Here is a 12,556-nt window from a genome sequence, read left to right as displayed (position 1 = left end):
TCCCCCCCCCCCCCCCCCCCCCAACAAAGCAAAACCCCATCAATTCGGTGAAACCTGAGTACATTCTTTGAACACGTTGATGCTGCCAACTCTATTTTTTCCTGCAATCGTTTTTTGGATCGAAAAAACACTTCACTTTGCTTTAACAGGGTGAGGCTAGAGAGAGTCCAGCAGAAAACGCTAAAGGTGGGATAGCGAGTGGAAAGTGTAGGTTTGGGTATGGATAGAAACCGGCTAAAGAGGGATTATTTTGATTTCCCCATTCCCAGAGACAAGAGGTGACCTGGAGTAAGTATGGTATTTGAACAAGCTAAGGGTTATTCTGCAATTAAGCACAATAGTCTACACAAGGTTGTGACACAAGCAGGGACTCGAGGCAGAGGGTGAAGGTAGGACTCTATTAACAACGTGAAGGATCACTGTTCCCATTCACGTTGTGTTCAGAGGTATGTGAATGAGAGAGAGGCGCAGCATCAGCGAGTGTTTCCTGGGATGCTGTCCTCTCCGGAGGGCTCCGGACATTAGCATTAATGTTCACTTTCATGGAATTGAATAAATGAAAAGGCTCTGGGTTGACTTTACGATGCTGAGCTGTCCGCTGCCTTCTGGGCAGCAGGAGGCAACCATCTTGCTGATTTGGAGGTTTGGCTGGGAGTATCTTTGCCATCTGGCACAACGCGCTCATGCATATGTGAGAAAGAGATGGCAAAGCTATTGTCAGGCAGGAAAGGCTCGTGCCCAGTTTCTGCTCCTATATGACTTTGAAACTCAGACCTCTCTTTGTCTCTGCCTGCGTCTCCTTCGCACAGATTCTCCCTCTCCCTTGCCTGCTGCAGCTTAATGAACTAAAGTTATCATACAGCTGGCAACATTTGAACCGACATCCCTGCCAACTAAGTAAAATTCAGTAACAGCTCAACCCCAGTGCACGCAGATGCATCCATGCACAGAGTTTCCAGTCTTGCCAAACTGGAATGTGCCTTGGTTTCCATCAGCCAGTTAATTGAGTCCCAGCTGTAAATTCTCTTTAAAATTGGTCACTTCTCCCAACCCAGCAGCTGCTTCTGTACATATCCTGCAGCTGGGTCCTTACAGTTTTCTGGTTTTTCTCCCTCCAAGAAACAGAGGGTCCGGCAACCTGGTCCTCAGTATCCCCAATCCTTGGAGGTAGAGCATTCTTAGGAGGTGGATTGTGCTTGACTTTCATGTCTACCAGCTGAGGGCCTGGTCGCTTTGAACTCTTTTGGGGATGTACAGCTTAAATCAACAGTGCTATATGCAGATGTAATTTGTCTAATATGCTTGCTGGAGGCTGTGGGGTGTGAGACTGTGGACCCAAGAACAAGATGTTCCCACAGGTCCATTCCTAGGGCTCTGGCAATTTAGCAGAGGATAATGAGCATTTTTTAGGCCTTCATGAGATGGACGGCAATGGCATGGTGGTAACATGGAGCTCCGACCAAATTCTGTCCCACTGAAGTTAACAGACGTTGTGGCACAGACTGGAGTGGGAGCAGGCACTTACTGTGAGCCTCTGTCGCTGGAAAAATAGACGGGTGAAAATGAAAGCACCGATGAGCTTTGACAGGTTGTGGATGGGTAGAAAGCAACAGCAAGACTCCTGAAGAGTCTTACTTCTGAAAACAGACTCATAAAGAGTCTCCCCTAGGTTCGAGTCCCTTCTTTCCCGATCTTTTCTTTGTTTCTCGGTAGTCTATGAGCGACCACGGAGAATTACCACCACAAAAGCTACCACTACCACCACCACAGCACCCAAAACCACCACGACCAAGCAAGCAGGTGGGTGCTCAGCTTGGCCCCGCAAGGCAGACCCCCACCTTTGCTAGCATAGCTAGGTCCTTTAGTTCTGGTCCCACGCTCCTCTACCGGCTTCACTTCCTGTTGTAGCTCCGCAAGCAGCAGCGGAGGAGGAGGATCTGGTCTGGCGCCCTGCTCCTTCGCCTTGTAGGAGCTTTGGGGGACATGGACTTAAAAAAAAAAAAAGAAAGAAAGAAAAAAAAAAAGAAAAAATATGCTATTTATTCCTAATCCTAGTCCGAGCCAGCAGAACATCCTGGCTCATTCGCATCCCAAATTGGATTTGACGAAGAGCATCTGGATGCGAAACACCAACACCATGCAGTCTTCTCTTCGCAGCAGCAGCCACAGGCACCACCCTAAAGGTGACTCCTTCGAAGAGACAAGTTGTGGCCGATGCCTTTCTCAGGTGCCCTTCTTGCCCTTGCTGCTGCTGTGAGGATGATGGCAACGTTATCATTTGCCCTGGTCGTAGATGGAGGTGGAAACTAAGGAAACAAGTGGGTTTGTGGTTGTTTTAAATCACTTTCAATGTAGCCTTGCAAAATCCTCAGGAATGAATCATGCGGGGACAAGAGTTGCTTTTCTATATATACCATAAAGGGGTCGGGGGGGTAGGGATGACTCAAAAAAGCCCAGGAGGTTTTACGCACCATTTTTAAGAACTTAAAAAAGGGGTGAGTAGGATTTTGCAAGGCTGTTAACGTTCCCCCATTCTCCTGTCAGTAGTGCTGGGGTGGGTCCCCTATGCTTGTGCATCTTTATATTCTTCAAGAGCCGGTCTCCGTGAATTCTCTTACCTTGAGAAGTTCCCGGAGCAGGGAGCATGGCCTTGTCTGAGAATGGCCAGCGATCCCCAACCTGACGTCAAGGTCAGCGTAACATAGGGCAAGCAGAGATTCCTGTAAGTTGTGCCAGGAGTGAAACCAGTCTGGTGCAGAGGGACATAAGTACAGCTGTTTTTGCCTTGCTCCCTGGCCCCTCCGCTCCTGCACCAAGCCCTCCCTCCCCCTTGTCCAGAGGATTTAGTCCATGGAGTTGTCCATTTTGAAAAGCAGCTGTGGAGGGAGAAGGAGACCGGGAGAGCCAGACTTTGATGATGAGCAGCCTGGCTCTGTGCTGCCTGGGGTGGGCTGAACGCACTGGAAGTCCAAGAACACGATTCCTTCATTTCCAAATCGCCCAGTGGAGATGACTTGTGTTATCTTCATTTTTTATGAGGATTTTTTCGCCGTTTGCTAACAAGAAGGCATCATTCTCTCCCCCTCTCTTTTTTTGGAAGCAAGCAGATGAAAGCTAACAGCAGGATTTTTTTTAAGCCTCTCATAGGGGAGTTAGACGTGTGCTCATTTCACTGCCGTGCTTTCTGGGTCTGATTTTTCCCAGGGGAACATTTTATATCCACAGTATGTTAGTAAGAGTCAGCCTGGGGGTGCTGCCAGCAGCCAGTCAAGGGGATGGGGAAGCTTGATTGTGTGTTTATGCAAATACAGATATAATCGCGGTGGCACCATCCTCTGCTGTTTAAAGCAGGGGGTCTGGCTGCAGCAATGCAACCTGGGTCCCATTTCCCACTTGTCCTGCGTTACGGTGCAGTCTTGGTCTAGCCAATCCAATGTCCCTGTGCTTAAAGTGGAAACAGTACTTACCCTCTCCATTAAGGTTACAGATCGGTGTTACGGTCACACAAGGTTACAGATCAGTGTTTATGGTCACACGAGTGGGGTACATCATCTCCGCGCCTGTAATAATTCAGCTTGTGCTCCACGTACATGACACTCAGTGTCACGTGGTTTTCATCTGTGTTGGCCTGTAGTAGTTTTCTTGCAAGCTCCTGCCTCTGAACCTACTGAGCATCTGTCTCTTGTGGTACAATTAATGCTTTTCTGTCCTGCCTCGGCAGTGTGGTTGGGGTCGGGTGAGAAGGTTGCCTTTTTTTTCTTTATAGTTGATATGGGTGAATGGGTCGGAGAGAAAAATACAAGCTCTCTCCCAATCAACACTAAGCCTTTATAATTTTCTAGGAAGCAGCCAATCCCTCGAGGTCTGGGAATGCAGCATGTTTATTGATTCGGTGTCTCTCGTTCCCCGGGCAGCCCACGCGCTCATAGTTTCTAGCTGAATTTGGGAAGGGAACAGCCGAAGCATCAGCCAAAAAGCTCCGGGTCTCGCATGTTTTGTAGACCCTGGGCCAGGGTGGTACCAAAGGTCTTGGGATGTCTCCCATCACTAGTTTGAGGAACAACATCTGGGAGGGGGCTCTGCTGGGAAGAGGATTTAATCTGCGATTCACAGCACTGTGTATGGGCTTTCCATCCAGTTGCCCTGCTGCTGACGGGTTATCAGAAAGAGCAGGTGACAACCGCCCCGCTTACTGCAAACCCAGCTTCTTGCATTGAGTTACCTGGGGGCAGCGTGCCACATTTCTAGTTTGAAAAGGCAGGGCTGGGCTTTGTGGCTTCATCAACTCAGTGCATCTTACTGCATCTTCCTTTCCTGGTTGGCCCCAATGGGCATTTATACACGTGCTCTGGGAGTGGGGGTGCTTTAATTAGAGCTGCTCTAATTAAAGCGCCCTAAGCCTCTCATGTATTAGTGTCCCTGCACTGAAAAATGGTGGTGGGGGCACTAACGCTTGTCAAACGAGCTTTAATTAAAGTGTCCCCACCACCATTTTTTTAGTGCAGGGATGCTGCTACATGAGACGCCGGAGTCTGCTGGAGCACGGTAATTACCACGCTCCAGCAGACTCGGTTAATCGAGCCTGCTGTGCCGTGCTGTAATTACAGCAGGTCGGAGCAGCCTCGCTGCCTGCGTATAGGTGCCCAAATGAGGGGGGAAAATGAAGACTGTTACTTAGCTCAAGGCATCACTCCACTTGCTTCAACCCAAGGAGTTGGCCTTCTGTGGCTGAAGATCCCGACCAGAGTCTCTCTCGAGTGGGGTCTGCACAGGTGTGCGCACACTTCATTATTGCAAATAGTCATATCATTCAGGAAGGGGGCAGGTCAGGGGTATAGGCCTCATTCTGATTGCACTGATGGCTTAAAATGAACGTACCAGGAACTTCATAGGTGAGAGAAGAGAATCGGGTCCAGAGTTTGCAATTGTCAGTGCTTCCTTTCACCTGGCTGTCCTGCTGACCAGGGACTGGACAGGACCCAACTACCACACGAGAGGGGCTCTCCTCTCTTCTCTTTAGTCCAGCGGAAAAAAAATAGGAGGAGGATCTCTCCTTTGGGGTAATGAAACACCATCCTGTTTCACCGAATGAGTAGTGGCTAGAATGCCAGCTCAGCCTAGGGGAGCTGCTTTAAGAGGTTTTTCTAGGTATCCAAGAAACACTGCAAATACCTCAGCTGCTTGGGGCTCAGGTACAGTGGCGGGTGAAATGCAAAATGCTTCTGTTTGTGGGATGCACACTTTGAGCTAGAAGCCCACAGTGGAGCATTTCCCCCCTGCTGCTCTCTTCCAATCTGGGCTTGTTCCACAATCGAGGCTGGACTATCGCAGCTCAGGTTGCAAGACCCGCCTGCAAGCGCTGTTACAGCTGCCCCCTCTGCTACCTCCTCCCCGCAGCCTGTCACCGTGCTGTTTCTTTTCATAACATGCATTCGGTTCTTTCACCCTTTGTATTTTTGCTTCCCATCCTATGCAGTCACTGCCAGGCAGCCTGCTGCCCTCCCTGCCTCTGTGCCTATCCAGGAGAGACCCAAAAAACCAGGTATTTAGAAGCCGGTCTGAATTATTTTTCCTTCTCACATGTGCTTCTGCATACTAGGTGGCAGCACTCAGAAGGATCTCATTGTGGCATGTAGACTAGAAGTGTGGATTAGACGTGGTGTTAGTCTTAGGTGGCACAGATCTGGTGTTGTTCGCCATCTGTAGCGTTCTCCGCGGTCACACGTTTAGCCTAGCAGTACTGGCACCTTGGGCACAGACGCTGTGGAGTGGCCTCCTCTCCCTTTCCGCAGCAAAGAGAAGAGCTCTTGACAGTGCTGCTGTGGAGTCCTGCCAGACCGGTGGCCAGAGACCCTGGCCGCTGCAGCCACCGCATGAGCTCCCCATGCTCTGGCTTCTGCTAATGCTGAGGCTGGCACTCAGGGTCTTGGGCATAGGGCCACCCTCTGCACGAGCTCTAGAGCAGCGGTTCTCAACCTTTTTTGTACCAGGACCCATTTGTCAACATTGATGGCCAGTCCCGACTCGATGCCCCTCACTCCCAACCTGCTGTCCCCCCGCCCTGCAGTGTGCGTAGCAGGGGGCACCCTAAGCGGCCCCTTGCAGGCTGGCGGAGCTCCAGCCTGCAAGGGAAAAGCCATGGTTTCCCATGTTTTTCTCCCTTAAAAGGAGAATCTATTTTTAAAGTTTGTTCATGATCCTTTCATATCTTCTTGTGACCCACTTTTGGGTCGTGACCCACGGGTTGAGAAACGCAGCTCTAGATCAGCCTGCGCTGCCCTAGTATTTCTACTGCACACGCTATGCAAACTTCTTATGCCTGTCATCCGATTCTAGCCAAGGAGCAAGCAGGGCATGGGAAAGGAAGCAGGGTGAACGGGTGCAGACAGGGAGAGAGATGACCAGGAGTCACCAAGGAAAGGGAGTTCATCTCACTTGGAATTTCCTCTCCACACTCCTGCTCTGTGTCGAGCCCTCTTTATTGCTTATCATTTTCCTTCCAACTTGACGCTTTCCCATTTGTCAGGCAATAATAATTTTTCCTCCAAGTTTGGAGCGTGCAAAAAAAAGCCTCATCTTCTGTTTTGTTTTCCTTTTCATTTTTTCCCCTTAATTTTTATTTTTTGGTTCTGGGCCCAGCCTGAACCTCCAATGGTGCCAGTTCAGCTCCGGGAAAAACAATTTGCTGGTCAACTGCTCCCACGGAAGGAGCCCAAAACGTAGGCTTTGGGTCCATGGACACCAGCTACTCTGCTGATGTACCTGCTTTCTGTGGGCCTCCTAACACTAAAACAGTCCAGTGGGATTCCTAGGGTATGGTCTACAATGCTATTTTTAAGCTGCAAGTTGCCCCTAGGTAGCTCATTCTAATTTTCCAGGAGACCCCACACTATAGCTTAGACCTAGGACACATTGTCTGTACTGAAAAGGCTCAAACAGAGATGGGAGCGTCCCAGTTACCTACTTGCCACCCAGCTCCTTCAGCACCAAGTAGGTACGGAGGAGATATGGGCGCCTCTCCACATGCCCACCCCCAAAATGTAAAACCAGCCATGCGTGTCACTACAGCTACTGGGGGAAGGTTCTTAGGATAAAGAGCATTAATAATTTCCCTGGCTCTGTAAATGCAAGCGAGTGGAGGTGTGTGTGAATGACTAAAAAGCAAAATGCCTCCAGGGCTGTTTTTTATTGTGACTCTAATTAAACCCTTGCCAATTTGCACAGAGCTTTTTTCATATTCTCTTTAACACGAGAGTCATATCAATTGGCTTCCATTTTCCAGTTGAAAAGGACAATGTCTATCACCTCCTTGTAGAACTTGTGGTTTAAAATCCCCCCGCACTGCGTTGTTTATAATCCCCCCACAGAGGCTGGGAAATCGTATCTCTCTCCTTCTTGGGTTTGTTCTTTGAAATTTGGCAAAGATTGAGATTTTTTTTCCCCCTTATGTTACTCAACTGGAGCTTGAAATTAACTCTGTGCCTTTTTTAATATATACACATATTTCCCAGTTTGTGCAGTAGCGAGAAGGAGGACTGTTAACAAAAGTGGGAGATTGAAGCAAATCCCATCTCCTCAGCTTTTATTTTGCCCCCGTGCCAACCGCCTGGCTGTCGGAGGGCCTGGGCCTGGCAGATCCCAGCGATCTCTCCCCTTGCAGTGGTTGATCCTGCTTGGTCATCTCCCGGCAACCCGTCTAGTGACTGAAGGAAGTGGATGGATATGAAACCTAATGTGGGTGACACTTAAAGAGTTATGAGAGGCAGGTCTTGGTGTCTCTCCACTGAAGGCAATGGGATAGTGGCAGTTTTTGCCCACGGAAGATCAGACCCTTCCCTTTCATAATCACCAGGCCACTAGCTGGCCTCCCCTTGGCCCGGTGTATCTCATAACGTGGCTTTCCTGTATTACCTCTGCAAGAATACAACAGCTCCTCAGCTGCTGCACCTCTGCAGGTGGGCTCCCCCCAGTCCAAGGCTGGTGCAGGAACCAAAGGTAGGAACGCGTCGCTGAACTGCGCTCATCTGGCTAGTACGTATCCCACCCCCATATGCACTGATGCCTAACTTGCTTTAGCTAGTAGGATTACAGCTCTGCTTTCCACGTCTCCCTCTCTCCTCTGAGCTGGGGAAGGCTCTACCAACTGCTTGATGGGCACAGACAAAAGTAATCTGGTGAAGCTGCACCGAGCCCCAGGGTTGAGTCACATACATGGAAAAACAAATGCCCCAAAACGAGGGTAATGAATTGCAAAAGAGATTGTTCTCAGCTAGCTGCCGAGGTGAGCAGAGAGGATCGTGGAAACCATGCTGTCCACCAAGATCAGATTGTGCGTGTCAAGTGGAGTAGTTTGGTAACTAGATAGGCGTGTGGTAGTAGGCGTAGTGTGGCGTAGGCGTAGTTTGGTAACTAGATAGGCGTCTTCTGTCGGATGTTTCTTTGGCTTCTTGCCCTGCGTTAGCCTCTCCGCAGGGTGCTGTGCAAGCTACCAGTGAGAGCCACCCGAGGTTGCAGGAGGCTCTTGCAATGTTGCCCTCTTTCCCAGGGCTCCTGTTAACGTATATATAGGTTGGTAGTTGACTGGCAATATTCAGCTCCCTGTTTCCCAGTTGATGTGCCGCTTGTAAATCCTTACTGCACACACTCGTATCAGTATGATCTACCATATGAATTAGAGCTAGGCCCACACTAAAACCCAGGATCTGGAAATACTTTGATTCAGGGGATAGAGCGGCTGGAGTTCATAGCTCCAGCTGGATTTTACAGTCAGGCCCCACATACTCCATGGGCTAAAACAAAACCCTGAACAAATGCTGCCTACAATGTAGGGCATTTGAAGTCTGTGGCTTGGGCTCAGGCCCATTTCTAGATACCGTCCACTTGGGGCTGTACACAGAGAGATGGATGTGCATTATCCAGACCTGTTTCAAAAAGAGTGCTGAGAAACAAATGTCAAAGTTAGCACTCAAAAGAGTCCTGACAAATGGCCTAACTGAGCCCCAAGTTATATTTCTACCTGGTTCATCAACTTGATCCAGCCAGTCATTCTCCCCTTGCTAATGCCTCAGTTTCTGGCTGAAAAATAGACCAAAGGATGCCCATCTTTACTAAGGGCACAGTGCTCCGTGTCTGAAAGGCATGGTATTTGTGCTAAGAATCGCTGTCAAGAGGACCATACCTTAGAGGTGGCAGGGTGGCTCAATGACTCCTCACCACGACAAAGGTCCTTCCAGAGAACTGGGTTGCCAGTTGTCCGTTCTCAGTGGTTTTGGAGTTGCTCGCATGAAATTCATCTGAATTAGAGAACAAGAAACCTTTAAAGAATAGAAGTAGATATAAATATTTCTTTAGAGATAACAGTTGCTTTGTCTTGTGCCTACTAATGGATTGCACCTTCAAGACCACCCTTTTCTCTTCCACATTTTGTGGCCAAACTGATCAAATGGGCAGCCCTCGTCTTTAGGAGGAGGTTAGGAATGTGGTCGAGGACTTGATATCTGGCGGTTTGGCAGCCAGGGGTTTCTACCCTGAAGTTAGACTGTACAATAACCCCAAGTTGGCAGAACCACCACCCTCTCCGTGGCTCCTACGGCCTCTCTTCACCTTTAGGCCAAAGATAACTTCCCCATGCCTCTCTAGTGCTGAACGGCCAGTTTCCAAGGAACTTGGATGATTTCAGGAGTAGGCAGAGAGGACAGAGAGAGTGGGCACCATGGTCCCATCCCATGCAAGTGGTCTCCTTTCCCATCTTTAACAATGAACAAGTCGAGGGGCGGTATTATGCTGACGTTCTCTCCAACTGGTACCATTTAAAGCTGCCCAACATCCATCAGACACAGGAGTCCTTGGACCGAGACCTGTGCCCCAGGAGCCTTTTGAAGACAGAGGAAAGCAGACGCTCTTGGGCTGAGCTTCAGCGTCCAAAGGAAGCGGAGAGCAGATGGGAATCTCCAAACCTCAGTAGGACTGGCTCAGGCCATATCCATGGGATCCAAAAGACAACTATTTCTTAGGTATATTGAAGGATTCAAGTTAGATTGGCCCTGGGAGTCTCTATATTCTGCTCATCCTACTTCAGCCTTCTCTTTTTAGAGGCTTTCAGGAACCATGGATGAAGAACAGTCCCAAGCAGGAAGGAAAACGGTCCCGAGGAGCTGCAAAACCTGGGCTTTACCTCCACCTCTGCCCTGATCCGCTGGGAGAGGGGAGTGACAGTATTTCCCCTTAGTGAAATAGGGAGGCTGCATCAACCCCCCGGTTGGAGATCTGACCGCAGACACTCACTTGTGACTCATTCTGAGCCCCGCGCATGGGAGGTGCTAGAAGGCAGCAAAGACCATATTTCCCCCCACAACAAGGATAAAGTTGTTGACCTTCAAACAAGCTTCATCATCATCTGTCAGGGACAGAGTGAAGGGAAAGGAGGGGAGTGAAGGATGGTGCTTCAGATTCCCTCGGTGGTTGCCAACAACCTCCCATCAATTGTTTCCTTGACCAGCCCATTGCACTGATGAGCCAAGGATTTGTCTGCCAAGAGAGAAGCCTCTAGGCAGCTCCATGTCCCAGTTCACCAGCCGCACTGTTTGTAGAAGAGATTTCACCAGGTGGAGCTGGGCCCACACATTTCTCCCCAAGACTGATGAACAGCTGCTTAATTCTACTGATCACAACATCCTGATGCAATTAAGCTTAATTGGCTGATCCTTTGACTCTTACACCTCCCTCCCAGGAAGCCAGGGAATGGCTTCTTCAGCTTCTTATGGCAAACAGAGGCACCAAAAGCTTCCTTCCGAGACCCTGGATGCCCATTTTCTTCTTGGCTGTGTGTTTTGCATTGTGAAACACCACCCTTTAGGTCTCTTGCCCACCCATAGGCTTCAACAGGCATCCTGCCTAGGTGACACCAAGATCCTGCCTTCGAGAACTGAACCTACCTGGGTTACTGCACCGCTCAGCCCCCCGCCAGGCCTGCCTCCGCATTAGACAATGCGCTTGTATAGGATGGTTTGGCTAGGAAGGATCTGGCCTGAGGCAGGCGGTTGGACTGGATGACCTCTGGTGGTCCCCTTCAGCCCAACTTCTCTGTGTCTGGTCAAAGCAATGGCTTCTGCAGGTAGCAGAGCAGAGCGAGCCGGAGGGAGGGAGGGGGAAGCCACTGTGCGATCACAGACATTCAGCTCCCTTTCTCCCCCCAACTTTTTTTCTTCACCATCCCTTCTCATGTTCTCCCAGTCTCTTCCCCCAGACAAGCAGCTGTTTTCCCCCACTCCAGTTCCTCAGCCCCGAAGGGCAGGTGCTGTCCTCCCCAGTCTTTGCCCCGCGCTCTCATCAGACTCTGACATCACATTGAGGTCACAGCTTTTCTGTTCGATGCCCCCAGGGTGTTCATCCGTCCTCAGTGCCACCGACTCGGTGCCCTTAGGACCAGGATGAAGGAGTGCAAATGTGCTGGGGGCAGAGCAGGGTCTGCATCCTGCTACGCGTGCTGCTGGCCGCGCTGGTCTTCACCCTCTGCCAGGCCATGGGCCTGGGGAGCAGCAGCAGCAGCAGCGGGAGAGCAAACGAGACAGGGGCACAGAGCTGCTCTGCTCAGATCAAGGCTGATCAAAATGAATGGGCAGACAGGGATGGGGATCTGTCACCATGGAAACTTCAGCCTCATCAGGCTTCCCCCAGGCTAAAGCCACCTGGCTAGGGGGTAGCAATCAGCCAGCCCGTTTCAGGACTGGCAGCAGCCCAGGGCTAGCGCTAGCTTGGGCTGCATGCTGGTTTACTTCCCCCTGATGCAACTGCTACGCGTCTGGATGGAAAGTCAGCCCTGTGGCATGTGGAAATGGAGGACGAAACCCCGAGACAGACACACTGCTTAGTCACTCGCTGCATTCACTCCGTAGGTCTGGGGATCACCGAGCACTGCCCGACCAGGCCTGGACTTCAGCATCGAGCGCCCTCATCTCTCTCCTCCTCCTGCCGAAACCCCCAAGTCGGGCCGCAGGCAGCAAGCAGCATAATGAGGCGCTGCAGGGAGCTGTCCTACATGAGACCCCACAACACAGCCTTTCCTGCTGCTGACGACTGCAACTCTCAGCCTTTGCATCCTCCCCGCGAGGACCTATGGAGGCTTACAAGGGAGGGCGAGGATTGTTACTTTGCTCAGACAGGCTCACCGATGAGGAAACTGAGACTCAGGGCACGAAGTGGCTCATCTCTTGCATTGAATATAACAAAATAGACAGAAGAAGTCAGGAGTCCTCCTCACAATCTTCTTCCTCATTTGCCACTGTCATTCATTATACCAGCCAGCAGAAGGTCGGCAGCTCCCTATCCTTTATTCCATTATTCAGTTATACGGTGGGAGACCCCAGATCCCTATGTAGGACGGGAAGGGGAGGGGGAGTTGGTGATGCTGGCAGTGGTCATGATGAACCTGTTGGGGGTCAGCTGTGAACTACACCATTGTGGTTTGGAGCAAGAGAGATGAGCTGTCTGGCTGCACTTGATAGTCATCCCATGCCAAGGCCGCCGTGGCTGGCAGCCCAGTCCGGCAGCTTGCCCC

The 12,556-nt window shown here is 50.5% G+C and overlaps 1 protein-coding gene, 1 long non-coding RNA gene and 1 pseudogene across 2 annotated transcripts in view; 1 reads left to right on the top strand and 2 right to left on the bottom strand.

The window, feature by feature from the left end:
- Positions 1-12,556, top strand: part of NTNG2 (netrin G2) — a 69,709-nt gene that overhangs the window by 48,369 nt on the left and 8,784 nt on the right.
- LOC112551265 lies at positions 1,252-2,989 on the bottom strand (annotated as a pseudogene).
- LOC102386850 overlaps positions 8,202-12,556 on the bottom strand; it is an 8,477-nt gene continuing 4,122 nt past the window's right edge. The window contains exons 2-3 of the long non-coding RNA XR_324558.3: positions 9,179-9,293; positions 8,202-8,550 (exon numbers count right to left, since the gene is read on the bottom strand). This is a non-coding gene — a long non-coding RNA (uncharacterized LOC102386850). The remainder of the gene's footprint in view (positions 8,551-9,178; positions 9,294-12,556) is intronic.

This window comes from Alligator sinensis, unplaced genomic scaffold (assembly GCF_000455745.1).
Source record: "Alligator sinensis unplaced genomic scaffold, ASM45574v1 scaffold829_1, whole genome shotgun sequence".
Taxonomy (NCBI): Eukaryota; Metazoa; Chordata; order Crocodylia; family Alligatoridae; genus Alligator; species Alligator sinensis.
Note: the sequence above shows the minus strand (reverse complement) of the source record. Positions and strands in the feature narration are given on the sequence as shown.